Source organism: Tupaia chinensis, unplaced genomic scaffold (assembly GCF_000334495.1).
Source record: "Tupaia chinensis unplaced genomic scaffold, TupChi_1.0 Scaffold000101_1, whole genome shotgun sequence".
Lineage (NCBI taxonomy): Eukaryota > Metazoa > Chordata > Mammalia > Scandentia > Tupaiidae > Tupaia > Tupaia belangeri.
Genome location: NW_006159565.1, coordinates 7639840 through 7658971, shown reverse-complemented (window position 1 = coordinate 7658971; position 19132 = coordinate 7639840). Strand labels below are relative to the sequence as shown.

Here is a 19132-nt window from a genome sequence, read left to right as displayed (position 1 = left end):
GAAATTAAAAAAAAAAAAAATTGTTAAAATGTATAATGGCTATAATTGAACAGCAAAGCCTTTTGGGGAGTGTTGCAAAAATGTCAGTAAAGTGAAATTACTTGATGTTTAAAATGTGATATTGAAAGGTTTCTTTTTTTCTAACACATATAACCATTGATAAAATCCTAAGTATAAAATATTTTTCTGCAGTAACTATTCCTACTATTTCCTATGTATCAAAAAGTACAAAGCTTTTGATGTTTTGAATGGTTAACTCTCAATTTATCCATGATTTGCATTTTTATTTTGCATCTCCTCTCACTTCATTCTTGCAAAGTATAGGTAATACAAACAAGTCTCACTGTAAGTCCTTCTAATGAATTGTTTCCATAGTCTGTTGTAATGCTTATCATAGATTTGATAAAAGAAAATTAGGCCTTAAGATGGAATAATAAATCATTTTGCAGGTATTTTTGAGTGGATGGGGGACCTGGAAGTCTTAAAAACAAGAATGAACTTGATTCTTTGTAGTGTCTTTCATATACATACAACTTTTGTTGTACTGTTTGTAAAAATTATTTTAAATATATTCATTCCATCAATTAATATAATTTAACCATTAAATTCCAAATCTAATTTTTTTTGTTTCTAGTGAGGGGCAGTCGATATTAAATAATGAGTTCTTTTAAAAATTCTCATTTTAAAAAACTAACGTTTTTAAAAGTTTCTATGATGAGAGAGGAAGAAAGGAAAGAAAAAGACAGAAATAGAGGCAGAGACAGAGAGATATGCATCCCCTCCAACAGGATCTTTATGCTATATTTCACTCCTAGCCTCAGCCAGCCCCATATTAGGGGCACATGGCTGCCCAGTCTACTCTGGAAAAACCCTGAATGTGAACCTGGAACCTTACCATGTGATTCAGTCTTGCAGAGTGTTGTGTTACTGGTGCACCACCATCTGGCCTTCCTTGGGGGCCAGCAGGTGGCATAGTGCTTAAGAGTGCTGGATTCCCACCTAGCAGACCATGGTTCGAGCCCTGGACCTGGCAGCTTGCTTTCTCCCTTTCTCTCCCTTTCTCTTTCTCTCTCACTCCAGTCAAATTAAAATAAATAAAGTTAAAAAAAAAATCTTAAAAAAAAAAATTGTTGAATTTTGGAAGTTCTTTGAAATAACAATGTATCTCATGTTTGCAATATATCTCAGCCAAAATTTAAAATATGAAATTTATTAGATAAAATTTGAAGGATTAACATCACAGTGAACTTTTATATGCATTTTGCATTGAGTGTGTGCATATATGTGCATGGTTGTGCAAGTGTATAATCTTTCTATGAAGAGAAACACAATTTGTGCACATACTCATAAAGTTCTCTCCAGCAGGCCCAAATTTCCCTTATCCTTGTATAGACCTCATATGTGTCTTATTACTTTTCAGGTCACTTTTAACTAATAAAAATCCCTATAGTCTTAAATTACAAAGACTATCTCAATTCAGTACTCAGTATGTCTGTCAGTTCAGCATCGTAATAAAAAATGTAGTTGTGATTTAATTTTGAGGCTGCTCTCCTCCAGTTTGGGCTTATGGCAGGCAATTGCCTGAGCGTAGGGAAGAAGGTGAGGCCAGCTTCATCTCTTTCCCACCTGTGCTTCTGCCCTTCTTTCCAGTGTTGTAGTTGCAGTTACTGATCCTCCAGTGTAGCAGTGATAAAGAGGGAGAAGAGGAAGAAAAATTCTACCAGATTGCTATATTTTTGAATTGAACTCATGTTTAAAGCTGACTATCTTGTGGACACTTTCTACACCCACCTTCTGGAATCACTCCTTTCTGTTCCTTTAGCCAAAGGGATACATATCTTGATTCTAACTGGCTACTTTTTCCTTTTCCATCTATATGTATTTAGTGACATTGCCAGTTTCTTTTGAAGTCCTGTTTTCTCTCCAGGTGGATCCCTTGAACCAGACTTAAGATGACTCCACACCAGCACTTGCTCATGTGTGACCCAACGGAAACTAAAGACATTCTGTGACCAAAGATACTCTATGAGTGAAGGGTGATTGTACACACAGCTCTTTCTCTCTCTCAGAGTGACTAAATAGCCTCTCCAGATTTTCAAGGCAAGCAAGGCACCAATGAACCATATCAGTCTGAAATTTTGGAGATCATACACTGAAGGGTCACCATGCACAGAAGTTGTCAGAATCTGCTCTTATTCTTTATTATGTTAATCTTGAAATACTGACTCATATTCCTTTTATTTTTTTGTTGCGATGATGTGTGCAGTCTTCATAGAGAGAGAGAGAGAGAGAGAGGGAGAAAGAGAGAGAGAGCTAAAGAGAGAGAGATAGTCCTCCTCCAAAGGGCATGGTCTTGTCACAGTCCCACAATCCCATAAGGACTTTGGGCTTGCATGTGAGTTCTGGCTCCCAATGTACAACTGCTTAACCTTTGTAATATGGGCCTCGCCCTAGTTCTTATGAAGATAATAAATAAGGTTTTAAGAGTCATATCGTTTTCAGATACTTTCTTTGAAAATTGTAACCTTGGTGTGGCACTTGACTTTGGAATACCATATCTAATATATTTTGTGTTTCAATCAAAATTTACATTTTAACATATTATTTGAATCTACAAAATTAGAACTTAGCTTAAATGATTTTTGAAGTTTTTTAAAATTATATGTATCATGGTTCCAATTTTACATAATTTTGCATATCCTAATTCTCAGAATATGTAAGGAACAAGCAAATGTAATACTAGCAAATGTAATTCAAAGATCCAAGATTTGCTGGAAAAAATGTGGAAAGGAGTGCAATTTTTTTTTCAATATTTGTAAGTTGATTTTATGTATATTTTGGTAGCTGCTTTTAAATACTTTTTTCATTTTAAAAAATTGGTTAATTAAAAACATTTCTGGTATATTAGCCTATATGGCATGAGGTAATTTAATTAATTAATTACTTTATATTTTATATTTGTTGGTACCTTTTATTTTTATTTATTTTTTAAGAGATATTTTTGCTATAGGATATGTGTGCTTATCAGAGAGACAGAAAGCAAGAAATCACCCCCCTCTCCCCCAGAGGGATGGCCATACTGCAATTTCTTCTCCTCCATTCTCCTCTTGGGATTTTGGACATGCACTCACACAAATCCGGTGTGAGTTTCAAGCCACTGGGTACAAGACTTGAACCGCAGTTAGCCCTGTGGGAGTTCAGTGATGTAACCACTATGCCATCTACTGGCCTTTTATTTTAAAGACCTCAAACATTATTAATAGGTAGGTTATAACTGACAATAAAATAACTGAAGGGTTTCCATTGTTTTGGAGAAGCATCTAGTTGGCATGGAAAATAATATTCTTTAGCATTTTGATTCTGATATTGGGGAATTTAAGAATAAATATCTAAGTAAATACTTAATTGCATGTGTAAAAATATCAGGAATAAGATAGAATTGCAATGATTTGTGAGCCCTATTAATGGAAGTTAGGAGAATAGATGATCTCTGAGGATGTTCTTAGAGTAAAAGTCCTTTCTGGTTGGAGTATTGGCAGTCTTCTTAACAGGGGAAGAAACAATGTTAAAGGACAAGACAGGGGCTGGCAGTTTTTAAAAAAATACCTTATTTATTTATTTATTTTTGGAGAGGTTTTTGCTATAGGGCACATGCGCTTGCCAGAAAGACAGATAGAGACAGGGAGACAGAAAGCGAGAAATCATCCCCCAGGGGGGATGGCCATGCCACAATCCCTTCTCTTCTCCTCCATTCTTCCCTCTGGATCTTGGGCACGCACGCACATGTGCCCAGCGTGAGTTTAAGCCACTGGGTCTGGGACTTGAAATGTGGTTGGCTACATGGGAGTCCAGTGACATAGCCATTACACTAATTGCTGGTCCCTAAAAAATACCTTATTTTTTAAATAAATTGAAATGAAATAATTCTTTAAACAAACAACAACAACAAAAAGACAAGACAGATAGGAGAGATATCAAAAGTTTAGAGAAGAACCAGGATGACAGTATGTTTTGGAAGCTGAAGAAAGTTTCAAGAAGAGATTGCCAATTTCCGAATGAGTTTCTGAATTTTTCATGAAAGAAGACATACTGCAGGACATCAAGGAAGTAGAGGCAGGAAGATTAGATAATTAATTTGGAAAAATGGAAAAAGTAAGGGGCCAGAAGGTGACATGGTGGTTGGAGACAGAAAGTCCTCTTTCTGTCTCCCTTCTCTTGGGTCAGCGCATGTACTCTATGGCCCACATGGCCTACCACAGTTTGGGTCCTGGATCTGGCGACTTGCTTTCTCACTTTACCTTTCTCTCTCTCTCTCACTGGTCAAATTAAAAAATAATAATAACAAATGGAATTAGATAAATAAATAATTCTTTTAAAAAAGAAGTAATATAGGAAATAATCGCTAGAGAAAGCATAGGGGCAAAAGAGTGTTTATTTTTTAAATGGAAGACTTGTAAGCAGTCGAAGGAGTTAATGGTATTTGAGAAATGAAAATACAAATAAAATTAGACCATAAGCTCATTGTGAAAGGAGAAATGAAAGTGGGAGCAAAAAGTCTCTGGAGTAAGAATTCATAAGATGTAAGAACACACAGGTGGAAAAATCAACTTTCAAAAGGTGGTGAGCTACTTCTTTGGGGAGGGAGGTCTTGGAAGGGAATGTTAGATAAAGTCACACAACTAAACGTCTAAATCTTTTTGTAGCTACTGATTGAGAATGCCTTGGTAGATAGAGTCCAAGAATATGTATTATTAAACAAACTCTTCAGAGTCTGATGATGTCATTGTGGCACGAGACCATGGGATGACATTTGAAAACCACTGTTTTAATTTCTTTCAGATATTTTTAATTTCATTTTTATATTTATTCTTATTTTAAAATATTAGGATTAAAATTTTTTTCAGATAATTATTTTTATTTATCTTTATTTATTTAATTTGTCCAGAGAGGGAGAGAGAGAGAAAGAAAGAAAGTGAGAAAGCAAGCTACCAGGTCCAGGACTCGAACCACAATTGACCATGTGGGAGTGCAGTGCCTTTAACCACCATGCCACCTGCTAAGGTCTTTAGGGCTTAAATGAAGACAAAATATATGTTTTTAAGTCATTGTATTGGGGTCTAAGGAGTGGATCGCCACATGATTTAGGTTAAAGTCCCAGACATAGTGGCTTGAAAATCACACCAGGCACATGTAGATATGTGTGTGTGTGCATGTGTCTGTGTGTGTTTGCACGCATGCGTGCCCCCAAAATCCCAGGAGGAGAATGGAGGAGAAAGGATGGCAGCATGGCCATCCCTCGTTGGGGGCCGTGATTTCTCACTTTCCCCCTCACTGCCTCTTTCTGTCTCCCTTCTCTTGGGTCAGTGCATGTACTCTATAGCAAAAACCTTAAAAAAAAAAGTCATTGTATTTTTTAGAGTTTGTCTTTTATACCAATAGAATTCAGATAAATATAACTATTTTTAAAAATTAAAATAATATGTATTTAAAGGTAAAATCTATGATGTTTTAAACAATGAAAGTCAATCTTTTTGTCTCAAAAGATTCCTAATAGAATATAACAGATAGTTGAGATATTGTATTTTAGGGAGTTAGTGAAATATTAAAGCATGCTTTCTATGATCTTTTCAGCATTAGGTGTTATTTTATGTCCTAAATCTTTAGAAAAATTTACTTACTTCTGCTAAGAATAATTCAGTCTGGATAAAACCCCATCACAATGTTTTCTTTATATAATATGCAATTTTGAGATAAATTCATGTTTAAAGATCTCATGATATGTTAAGAATACCAGTAGAAAAATTCTTCAGTAGCAGGTGTTACAATAATTGTTTTACAATGAAAACAAAAGAATTAATTATCTATATTTCTACCCCTTATTGTATACTTACAATTTTTTTTTTGAGAGATTTTTTTCCAAATGGTGCCTGTGCTCACTGGAGAGACAGAGAGACAGAAAGTGAGAAATCACCACCCAGGGGGGATGGTCATGCCACAATCCCTTCTTCTCCATTCTCCTCTCAGGATCTTGGGCACACACACACACATGCCAGGTGTGAGTTTCAAGCCACTGGTCCAGGACTCTATCTGTGGTCAACTACGTGGTAGTCCACCTACGTAACCATTACTCTACCTGCTGGTCCCAGTATACTTACAATTTTATTCCCTTGAAACTCTAGAATAATTTAACAGAAAAGTAAAAATAAAGTAGAACCACAACCCTAATGGAAGAAAGTAATACTGACTCTCAGATATCTGGAGGATGGTAACTAAATTAGAGAAAGCAACAACAAAAATCTCAAGGAAAAGATCATATTTGACTACTAATTTTAATAAAAATTAAAAACTCCGTGTTTAACAAGCTCCAAAAAAGTGACAAAAAGCATAAGAGATGGGGGAAATTATTTATAACAGATATGAAAGACAAATGATTGGGACCAGCAGGTGGCGTGGTGGTTAAGGTGCTGGACACTCCCACATGGCTGACCACGGTTTGAGTCCCGGACCTGGCAGCTTGCTTTCTCAGTCTTTCTCTCTCTCTGTCTCTCTCTGGTCAAATTAAAATAAATGAATGAATAAATAAAATAAAAAAGTGATTATATTTAAAAAAAGACAAAGGATTAATATTTTTCTTGTGTAAAATATTCTAATATTGTTATCAAAAACATTAAATTATCATTAGATAAATGGGCAAAGAATATGGAGACAATTCACTTGAAAGTGGAAACAAATAGAAAGCATGGATATTTACATTTGATGTTAATTAATAAGAATAAGAGGTGGCATTTTACTCAAATTAGCAAATAAATATTTTTTAAACGGTACTTCTCAATGCTCGTGAGGTATTAGTGGGAGTACTATTTTCTTATATTAGTGTAGATTAATGTGGCGTTTTTGAAAAACTAGTTGATGTTATGAGTCAAGAGCCATAAAATGCGTATATTTATTCATTTAATTATTCTATTTCTAACATTTAATATGCAGGAAATAAACTATAGAAAGTAACCCTAAAATATCCAATTTTTAAAGAATCATTATTTAAATCACACTATATGTATTCATTGGAATATAACATAGTTTAAACTGAACTAAGAAAATACATATGATGATTGGACTTAGAATTGTCTGGTCTTCTATAGCCATATAACAAATCATCCCCAAACTTCTTACAACAATAATAATTCATTTAGCTTATGATTCTGAAATTTGAAAGGGCCTCTGGGGAAGGCTCCTTTTTGTTCAATATAGTATTATGTAGGGAGGCTCATCTGGGGGCTAGGGTATCCCCTTCTAAGTTTTCTCTTATATGGATATAAATTGGTACTGGCTATCAGCTGAGTGTTCAGCTGTGGCTGAAGGTTGGAGGTCTTGGTTCCTCTCTGTGGATCTCCTCACAGGCTGCTTGAGCTTGGTGGTGAAGTTCCAATAGTGAGTGTCCTAAAGGAACCCAGCAGAGCTTGGGTAAAAGCCATGGAAGTCACAGAATCACTTCTACCATAATCATAAGTCCACTACGATTCAAGGGACAGGAACAAATACCCCAGCTTTCCATGAGTCAAAGTCACTTTGTCAGAAATTCATGTGGGATGAGCAATGTTGCAGTCATTAAAAAAAAAAAAAAATCACCTGTCACGTTAAATAATTAAAAGGACACAACATATTAGCACAGTAGTGATTATAACCGACTTATCACCTAAAATAAGGATAAAACCTTTATATGTCTCTAGAAATAATATTTGAGAGGGCAATCCACAACAGTTTTAATTATGATCTGATACAAAGTGTTTTCTTGCTTTTTAAAAATTTTTGCCAAAGGGCACATATGCTTACTGGAGAGGGAGAGGGAGAGGGAGAGGGAGAGAAATAGAGAAAGAAAGTACTCCTCCCTGCAATGGGGAATGGTCATGCATCAATCACTTCTCCACTTTTCCCTTTTCTTCCAGATTTTGAGCACACATGCACAGATGTCCCACATATTTCTTAAGCTACCAGGTCCTGGAATCAAACCATATGGTTGTGGCCATGTGGAATCTAGCTTCCTTAACCACTGTGTCACTGGCACAGATTTTTAAAAATGATTCTCATTGTATAATATATAAAAATTTTAAGTACAATATAAATGATATATAATCCAATTTTATTATAGCAAAGAAAAAAAAGAATCATTTGGAAGTTTTTAGAGATAACTCCCTCATTATTTTCTAAACTTTCTCTAATGTTTCTATTTTAATTTTATATTTTAAAAAATTGACCACAATTGAAGGTAAAATTAAGTAACCTGTAAGGAAGCTGGCACACTGGCACCAAGTATGTAAGAAGAGAATGTGGGTGCTTCTGCCATGATGATTTTCCGTTTACTGACTATTTCATGTGATTGGATCGTTTGATCTGTTTATGCTTAGACACTGTTTCCAAAGACATAGCTTATCTTTTAGATATATGTTTTCTTGTTTGTGAAGCTTTCTGACATATTCATGTTAATTGATAAAATGTTTTTAAAAATATGCTATTTTTTTTATTAAAGTTGAATTCCCTTTTAGGATGAGGGCATTACTCATTTTAAGGCATATAATATAAATGTGATCTAGCTTTTATTTATTTATTTATTTATTTATTTTTTTTTTTTGGAGAGATTTTCACTGTAGGGCGCGTGCGCTCGCCAGACAGACAGAGAGAGACATAGAGACAGAAAGCGAGAAATCACCCCCCAGGGGGGATGGTCACGCCGCAATCCCTTCTCCTCCCTTCTCCTCTCGGGATCTTGGGCACACATGCACACGCGCCCGGCATGAGTTTTTAAGCCACCGGGTCCGGGACACGAACCGTGGTCGACTACGTGGGAGTCTAGCGACATAGCCATTACACTAACTGCTGGTTCCCTAATCTAGCTTTTATTTAATTGTGGGAGAGTGGTCTTAAAGTGTCTCTCATTACCTTGTTTAGTTTTTCTTCTTTTACATTTCTTCACCTTCAGTACTTGGGATAAAATGTTAATTCCCTCTTATTTATATTTTTACTGTGATAATTTTTCTCTAAATTTCCTATACAACAGAGTTCCTCTGAAGGAAAACAAACAAACAAACAAAACAATATTCTAACAGGCCTCCTTTTTTTTTTTTTTTTTTTTGCCAGCGGGCACGTGTTCATTAGAGAGAGAAAAGAAAAGTGGGAAAGCACCTCCCCCCCATAGGGAGTAATCACACTGCAATCCCTTCTTCTTCATTTCTTTCTCCCTTTGGGATTCTGGGCACACATGCATTAATGTTGGGTGTATTTCTAAAGCCACTAGGTCCAGATCTTGAACCACAGTGTCGGCCACATGGGATCCATCTGCCGTAATCACCAATTCATGGGCCGGCCTGGTAGAGTCTTTTTAGAACTAAAAATTCTTATGTTTTTCTTTTTTCAATCTGTCTTTAATTCTTTATTGTCTCTTAGAGATTCCAAATTATATATAGGTCAGAAGAATTGAGACGTTTTGAGAAAGTAACTTTATGCTAAGTAAAATTTCAATGAAGCATACATAACAGTCTTCGTTTGGGGGAAAAATTAACTCTCTGTTGAGTACTTTGGAAGTTATGGAACACTAGAAATTAGTTAATGTTCAGATGCAATTGTAAGAAGACTTTGAAAGAAGGCTTTATATTGATGTCATTACTTATTCTTAATAAATTTTCTGATCTTACTAATATTATTTAATAAGCATCAATCATCTGATCCCTCTGTTTTCTACTCCCCCAGTCCCTGTCTATGTCATATGCATAATTAATGGTCTAGTTATATCCTTCCTCTGGCTTATATTATAATAAAAATTGCATTTTAGCTCTTCAATATGTTAAACATATGTACTGTGAGGATTTTTAACTCCTCATAGTTTCTGTTTAGGCTTACATTTGGCCTCAACATTTTCTGTTAAGACTAGAATCAAAGTTTGTATTATATATATATATATATATATATATATTCCTTTCAAACAATTTGTTTTGCTCTTTGAAGAATTAAAATGAGCTGTTTGCTAAAGCATATTTTTTCAGTGCTTAGTATATTGATAAATATGTGATATATATTAACTAGCATAATCTTTCTGAGAAATTTGGAAAGAAAAATATTAGCTTGCTAAGTGGTCATATCTGTACCAGAAATAAATGTATAGTTGTGAGAATGGACAATGTATGTGGTTTATCTCTAGGAGGCATACAAGATCAATGTGGTTTTTGTTCAGACTGGTATGTAATATTTTGGGTAGAAGACTTCCTTCTTGATCACTTAACATGAGCCAGTGTTGGAAATTCCACAGATAAAAATACAGACACATTACAGGTACATGTACAGTGTATAAGCAGACATTTATCAAATCACATATAAATAAGAAAAACTGCATTTGTGGCTACTGACTTTGGTATAGGTGCATGCTGATTTGGACGATTATGCTGTGGAATTACCCAGTCAGGAAGGTCGAGGCCTTCCTGAACCAACGATGCTTGAACTCCAACCTGTAGTATGAGATGCCGGAGTTCGCTGTTAAGTGGGCATATGATTTCAGGAAGAGTGCCTGTGGCAGGCAGAAAGGCAGATGAAAAAATCTGTCTTTGCTTATAGAATCTAGTTTTTCATTTCACTGATATTTGTGCTAATACTATTGTGTAATACTATTCTTTGGCATAAGCTTAATGAAGGCAACCCAAATGGTTCCTCCAGAAAATGTATGCTAATTTACGTTAGGGACCAGTAATAAGTATCATAAACCTTAGTATTAATTTTAACATCACAACTGCTTGAAATGACCTCTTAGTCATCTAAGAAATTTATGTTAGAAGACATACAACATTAGTAGTATTACAAGTAAGAGTAAAGGTCATGTCATTAAAATTGTATCCTGAGTACTGAGGAAAAAAAAAATTAGATAGTCTATGTACACTATTTTTAGTTGTAATTTGCTTCTTCAGAGTGATGTATAATTTCATTTATCTGCTAATTTAAAAATTTTGGATTAATTTTTCTATCTGATAACATTTTTTCTGTTTTTATCTTCAGTGCTTTGAAAATCATGGCATTTATATTAACACACAGGTATTCTAAAAAGACAGATAAACCTGTGAATTTTGAACTTAAGGATTGTTTTCATTTCCTTCACATGCAGTATTTGAAAGTACACATCACCTCGAATTTAAGTAATATTGGATCAGAATGAATTTTCCATATAGAATATCCATATGCCAGCAGAGGTATGAATGTCTACTCTAGAGATATTTAGCATAGGTTAAAAAGAGACTTTGGGTCCCATATATTGAAAACATAGGACATTTTTATACTGAAGTAATTTTATTTATTTGAATTTTACAATTCTATTGAGTGACAGATTAACATTCAGGTACTAGTTATCCAATTATTTTATTTTATAAAAAATATTTATTTATTTATTTAATTCCATTTTTTAAATTATTATTTTAATTTGACCAGAGAGAGAGAAAGGGAAAGCAAGAAAGCAAGCAGCCAGGTCTGTAGTCAGCCATGTTGAAGTCCAGTGCATTTACCACACTACCTGCTGACTCCCAGGTGATATATTAAAACCTGATACATTAAAACCAGTCAATGTACATAATTACTGAGAAAAAATAGGAAATGGGGCCATTTCTTGGGAAAGAAATAGAAAGTGGACCTATTCGTTTATTTTTACATACTGCCAATATCAGCCCTATAAAGTTCCTAAGTAGAGAAAGCCAAATTATAGAGTTTATCTACTGTAAGCATATAAAAGCAATGTTAGCATTCCTTTAAATTGAGGAGACATGAGCTCATACAGTTTTCTCTATGATTACATCCTGAATGTTCAGTCTTTCTTTCAGAAGAGGATTCTTCTTCACTATTCTAAATTATTTTATTGAATTGTTAAGTCAAACTGATACCATCAAGTAAAAACAACCTCCTCCCATCTCTTTTTCCCTAATTATTTTTTAGCAAGATAATCACTTTTTAAATTGAAGAAACTATTAATGACACCAAATAAAGTGCTTTAGAATTCGTATATATTGACTGTATGTTTTGGCTCATCAGTGGGCCATCTTTGGAGATATGCTTGAGGACTCCTCTTAAAGAGCTTTAATGTCTGCAGAGTCAGCTTTTCAGTTCACTGTGCTAACTGAATTTTACATACAGATCATAAACTGTATGCTAAATCTATTGAGATAGAATTTGTCAGCATCTATGCTCTTTTGCATAAAGTGGAATACTGATCTCTCATATTCATACATATTTAGTTTGAAACTAAATGAAGTTAACCGGTAGTTTAATAATTCCCTTGTTTCATGTCCATTTAGCTGCTCCTCTTCAGTCTTTTGCTTTTTCATCTTTAAGTTTACTGTAAAGATTATATAAGCAAGTTAATTTGATTGAAAACATGTGCCTAAATTATGTTAGGAAAGCATTTTTTTCCTTCTTTTTTTGGCTAGACTCCATTATTCTTTCCGTATAATTATGCCATTATTCTCTTTTCTTCATGAACTTAGATTAAGATTCATAATACACATCCTGGTCTTGCCTGTAAGGAAAACACAGCTCTGTTACTCACTTTGGCTAAGTGTTCCCCTGGGGATCTCTGCCATTCGGAAAATTATAGATAGAACAGATAAACTGTTAACTCAAGAACAGTGAAGAACTTAACTCTTTAGTGGGTAGCTTGTCCCAATTCATTGCTTTTATGGGAACCAAATTTGTTTTGAACAACATATGATAGAGAATGACATTATGTGTTCTCTTACTTGGTACCTGACAATAAGTTGCATTTCCCTTTTTCCAAGTCTACATGTTAAAAAAAATAGCAATTGTTTGTATGTTAATAGGAGGCCCTGTGCACATTCCATATATCAAGTCTGTGGTGATCAGCTGCATGTTAGCATATGCTGTACAGAACAAGAGCAAAGAAAACCTACATCCACCTAGATGTTTCACGGACTATACATCTTATGGAGGGTAAAATTAGAGAGTAAGGTGATGGTGTGTCCTTAGTAGAATGTCTAAAGATAATCATGATTGGTAATTAATGAGATTGCTGTCTAGGCTTATTTCTAAGTACGTTACAGGTACCAACTCATTGGTTTTTCACAGTTCTTGACATACTGATATTACCTCCGTTTTGGAGTTGGTTAAGCTGATGGAGGGAGGGAGTAAGAGAAGGAGAGGGAGGGAGGGAGGGAGGAAGAGAGAGAGAGAGAGAGAAAGAGAGAGACAGAAGCTTTCTCAACATTACACAGTTAGAAGAATGATAAAGCCAGGATTTGAATGCAGGTTATCTGGTCCAGAGGACTTCTTTTTGTTTTTTATTTTCTCAAATTTTCAAGAGGGCATATACATGCGCAGGAGGTGGAAAGAAGCAAAAACATACCCCCGATGCAGAATGCTAATGTCATTGCAATCCCTTCTCCTCAATTTCTCCCTTCTTTCAAGATTTTGGGCATACACATATGCATACCCAGAGCTTTTCTCAAGCCCATAGGTCTGGTACTTGAATTATAGTCTGCCAAATAGGATCCAACTATCTTAACCACCACACCACCACTTTGCCCAAGGGATGGACCTCTTTGTTACTGCATTATGTAGCTTTTCATTGAGGGTGAGGTTAGAGTCTGGTATGTTAAGTCAAATGAGGAGACATACAAGCAAACTTTAAAATATAAGAGCACATGAGGGAGAGGGGGTGATGTTCAAAAAGATATTTCCAGCTGATAACGAAAGATGAGAACTGACCTCGAACATTGATTGTTACAAACTGGACCAACACTAAAAGAGAAATGGGATCCTTTTCCTGTTCCCACAGTCATCCTCTTTACCCCAGCACGTATAGAAACACTTCATCATAACGCTGAAAGTTCATAAACACCATCCCATTACTCTCATCTTTCCAAGCTTCTCTGTTTAAATTCAAGCAAGCTTCCCATGCCTTCCCCAGTCTCAAAGGCTGTAATCTCAGGTTCTGCACATTGTACAAAGCAGACAGAGCACCACTGCATGTATTACTTTGTTGTCTCTTGAGCTAACATATCCAGAAATTTGGACTGCCATGTTGGTAGAGTTTGTGAATTAATTTCTTCTTTAAGCATAGATTCTAGTTTGTAATTATTCCTAACCACCATCTATTATAAAGCTGGATGAAATGAACTGTTTATATAAAATCTTCAGGCAAGTAAGTTTTTGCTTCTACCTGAGGTTGACAGAACATCTTTTTCTGTTTAGAGCTCATGAATATTTCCCCTGTGAATCCCAGAACATCTACTTGAAACAGTTCATGAAGCTTCTTCCTGCAGGCAGGCATATGCTTTGAGGGTAATCAGAATTTCTAATCATTGTCTTCATCATTGTGACTTTGGCTTCTTTCTGTAATACTTTGATATAGGAGCAGGATATTAGATTAGGATAAAGTATGATGAAACCTTCCTTGAGTAAATTATGCTTGTAATCTGTGTTGAAAATTTCCTTCTCTATTTAATACTAAAGAAAAACCCAGTCATGTGAGTCTAGGCCAAGTTTTTACATACTGTGAAGCTCTTCCTGATTTGTAGTTTAAATTTATGTTTGCATTTTTTTCTCTGACCTCCTAGATCTTTGTACAGACCCTACCATATTGACCCTTAGTTCTACTGCTCCCTTCCCTTCCCTTCCTTTTCTTTCCCTTCTCTTTTCCTCCCTCCCTCACTTACTCTCCTTCCTTCCTTCCTTCCTTCCTTCCTTCCTTCCTTCCTTCCTTCCTTCCTTCCTTTTCTCTCTCTTTTTAGAAGCTTTTGCCTTAAAGTGTGTGTGCTCACTGGAGAGAGAGAGAAACAGAGACAGAGAAAAAGAAAGAAACCCCCCCCCCCCCCAGCGGGGATGGCCACACCGCAATTCCTTTTTCTCTATTCTCCTCCTGGGATCTTGGGCACGCACACTCCCATATATTCCCGGCATAAGTTTCAAACCACTGGCTCCGGGACTTGAACTGCAGTTGGCCATGTGGGAGTCCAGCGACATAACCACTATGCCATCTGGTACCCCCCCCCAACCTAGGTAGTCTCGACCTTACATACCAATAGATAGTAAAGCTATAGGGAACAGCAGGTAGAATAAGATGTGATTATACAACTTTCTTTTTTTTTTTAACTTACTATGTTTCTTACTAAACAAGAGATTTATCAGAATCAAAAACTCTGCAGCACATAGGTCTAGTTTAACTCTTTCATACATAATAAAATCTTTCTCTTTATTTTGCTGTACAAACCTCTCCCAAACTTATCCAGCCTTTCCCCAAGGTAAAGCTCCAGTTACAGTTTCAGTATTTCACTCAAGTACATTCTTCACATTGTAATATAATTATCACAAGTTAGGGGCCTCATTTCCAAAGCAACCAGTAGTAAAGTTTTGCCTTTACCCAAATCTTAACTCTACTTGATCAAATTTCAACATGCCTTTTTGGCTCCTCTTGTTCTATGGTTAGAAGAATGCAAAATGTTCTACAGTTTTCCTGGCTGCTCCTCTCAGTTTTCTCTGTTAACCAAAAGGTTTCTTGGATCTGCACATTTATCCCTAAAATAACTGGCTGTTAAGATATTGGCCTAACTTTGATACTTTTAGAAAGAAGTAATACATAAGTAAAATTGGATCATCAGAAAAGTTTTTTGCATAGAAAGACATAAAAAAAATGTCACGACTTTTGCAACAACCCAGTAGATAAATTATTAACAATATGGAAAGAAATCTAGAGGTTTAGAGTAATATACACAAGGTTTAAGATCAAAATGGACAGATCTAACACCTCAACTCGGGTGTGCAGAACTGAAGTGTGAGGCTCCTTCCACTATTTAACAGAAGAGTGGAAAGATGCCTTACCGTAGGACATGACCGTCATCACCATCTCAGTGATTGTCATGGTTATGTGGACTTTTGCAGTGCTCATCCTCAGAATGTGGTTCTCAGATTAAATATAAAGAATAGGTCAAAGCTGACTGTAATAGATGAAGCCGTTTCTTTAATTTTTATTTCACCCAGGCAAATTTTATTTGGAGGAGGAGTTTAAATATAACCTTGCAGACTATCAGAAGAAAGCATTGACATATACTATTTTCATATTTAAAGTTCTTCTTCATGATATATTCAATTAACTAATTGATAGCTTAATTTAGATATGAGATTCGATTGTTAAAATGCATTCTCTTTCATTTCATTAATCATTTTGGAAACTGTAGCCTTTACATTCTTTGTCAACTTGATACACTATCCATTTTTATTTCCTATTATTCTTTTTTAAAAATAATATTTTTGTTTATTTTATGTGTGTGTGAGAGCGAGAGAGAGTTAGAGAGACAAGCACTCACAGCAGGGTCTCATGATATTTTACCAAGACCTCCTGTCTAGTCATGATCACAGGCATATATGTGCATGCCTGGGGTGTACAGGTTGACTCAGGCACTGAATCCCTATCTTCCATAAGGCTTCCAGCATTGCAGAAGGTGTTACTGCTATGCCAATATGACCAGGCCAATTCCTACTGTTATTCTGGTTCAATACCTGATGAAAAAACTTTTTCTAGAGGCAAAGTCTTGGCAAAACAATTGAAGCAGGCCCTCTGTGGCTGCTTTGTTCTGCTTAAGATCTTTTCTATGCAAAAATGCGTCATGACTTTTTTGAGGACCCAATATGATTTCAAAGACTTTTTGTAGATAATACATCAGCTTTTTAGTTTGTTCCACTGTATCTTCTAAAGTAATATAATTTGCCCCAGAAATTTATTCTGATGTATTCCCACGAATTCATTCCAAAAGCCTGATTTGTGGCAGAAAATATGTTTAAAATATTGTCTTAGTATCATTTCCAGAGTTTGATTTTCCTGTAAACAGAATCTGAAAAGGAATTTTGGCATATATATATTTAATTGAGGAGGGGCTCAAAGATAGAGGAAGTGAGAGAAGAGGCAGGACAGGGCAGGGGAAAAGCTAAGCAAGGATGTCTCATTCGTAGTTCAGCTTCAGCATGATGATATGGATATTCATCCGGTTCTCCTTTGAAGCAAGGGACTGGCTTTTTTGTATTCCTATTATCAGTCAATGGTTATTAGTGGGGAACTATTCTTTAGAGAAGGGATTGGCTAAGAGCCATTAGCAGTCAGTACTTGTAGCAGATAGGTAATGGGTGCAAGGGTATTTGAGTGGGTCAGAAACGGTGCATTATACATTATGTCTCAGAATTTTTGTTCCTCATTCATTATTCAATGAGAATTTAGTCACTTAAATGATATATCAGATAGGACAATGGAAGTTGATTGTGATAGTTGTGATACAGTTGTTTCACTCAGAAGAAATAAACTAGCAAATAAAGAATTATAACATGGTAAGATGAGTTCAAAAACTGACCACAGAATAAGTATAAGACATAGCTGTTATTCTAGCATTGGAACTGGAAATAAAAGAAAAGCTTTCTAGGGTAGAGAATATGACATTTAAAAATACAGTACAGGGCAGCCCAGTGGTAATGCTGGGGACCAGGAATGGGCATTGAAGGATGTAACAAAGGTTTCACGTTTGTCGGTGAGGTGAGAGAAACATACAGAGGTAGACAGGTTTGGGTCATGAGGCTGTGTCTTTAGACTATGAAAGATAGAGTTCTGTGTTTGGTTACAAGCAACAGAAGTCAATTCTACTAAGTGCACAAAGGGAATTTATTGGAATGAGTACTTGCAGACTCCAAGCTTGAAGGAGAATCTGAGGAAGGAGATTAAGAAGGGGTAAGAGCCAGTGAATATCAAGAAATCAGGCTCTAATGAACAGCCTCATTTGGTTTATGCCATTAGAATTCCTCATGTATCCTCTGACAAATGAAGTCATTATGTATACTTTAAATAAACACAACAGAAAAAGAAAGAAAGAAAGTGAGCAACACAGTTTTCTCAGAAATTGATGTTTCATAAAGGCTCGGCCAGAAGGCCAGCTCAAGTAGAGATGCTAAAGGGTCAGTTGTGGGCAAGGATCCCATCCTGAAGTGGCAAGAAGTAGCAGAGTCATTATGGCAAGTTCAAGCGAAAATCTTGAGGAAGAGAGCCATGAGAGAGGTAGAAGCGATAAGATTATTATTCCCATGTCCAGAGGAGCAAAAACAGGATGATAACAGCATAAAACAGAGTCAGGAGTCAGGTAAAAAAAGTGGCAGATGAAGTGGAGAAGAAAGACAAAAAACATGAAACTCAATTACATATATATTGACAAAAAATGAGAAGGGGCAAAACCAAAGTGAAAGTGGCAGAGACAGAGAAAAGGATGAATTTCTGAGCAGCAGCCTTTGTCCGGGTTTGGCTTGCAGTGCTGAAGCACTAAGGGTTGAAGAGGGACCACAGAGAGTCACAGAACTATGTCTCCAGCATCAGTTATAGAAGGCCTGTGAAATCACTTGGGAGTTTGAAATTCCATCTTTTTTTTTTTTTAAGTTTCTCCATAAGCTCTACCATCAGGAACCTAGTTATTATAATACTGAATTTGCTTTTATAGTAGAATTCATTGTTATCAAGTCCTATCATATCTTATGAAGCTTAAAACAGTGGGAACCAGCAGTTAGCGTAATGGCTATGTCGCTGGACTCCCACATAGTCGACTGCGGTTCGTGTCCTGGACCCGGTGGCTTAAAACTCACACCGGGTGCGTGTGTGTGCGTGCCTAAGATGCCGAGAGGAGAATGGAGGTGAAGGGATTGCGGCGTGGCCAGCCCCCCCTGGGGGGGTGATTTCTCGCTTTCTCTCTCTCTGTCTCTCTCTGTCTGTCTGGCGAGTGCACGCGCCCTATAGTGAGCCTTTGAAATCCCTTGGGAGTTTGAAATTCCATCTTTTTTTTTTTTTAAGTTTCTCCATAAGCTCTACCATCAGGAACCTAGTTATTATCATACTGAATTTGCTTTTATAGTAGAATTCATTGTTATCAAGTCCTATCATATCTTATGAAGCTTAAAACAGTGGGAACCAGCAGTTAGCGTAATGGCTATGTCGCTGGACTCCCACATAGTCGACTGCGGTTCGTGTCCTGGACCCGGTGGCTTAAAACTCACACCGGGTGCGTGTGTGTGCGTGCCTAAGATGCCGAGAGGAGAATGGAGGAGAAGGGATTGCGGCGTGGCCAGGCCACCC

The 19132-nt window shown here is 36.2% G+C and overlaps 1 protein-coding gene and 1 pseudogene across 1 annotated transcript in view; one reads left to right on the top strand and one right to left on the bottom strand.

The window, feature by feature from the left end:
* The window catches only part of LOC102474031 (metallophosphoesterase 1 pseudogene), a 67744-nt pseudogene extending 51822 nt beyond the window's left edge, over nucleotides 1-15922 (bottom strand).
* LOC102484555 (mono-ADP ribosylhydrolase 2) overlaps nucleotides 1-19132 on the top strand; it is a 1480331-nt gene that overhangs the window by 245844 nt on the left and 1215355 nt on the right. The gene's annotated exons all lie outside the window — the stretch shown is intronic.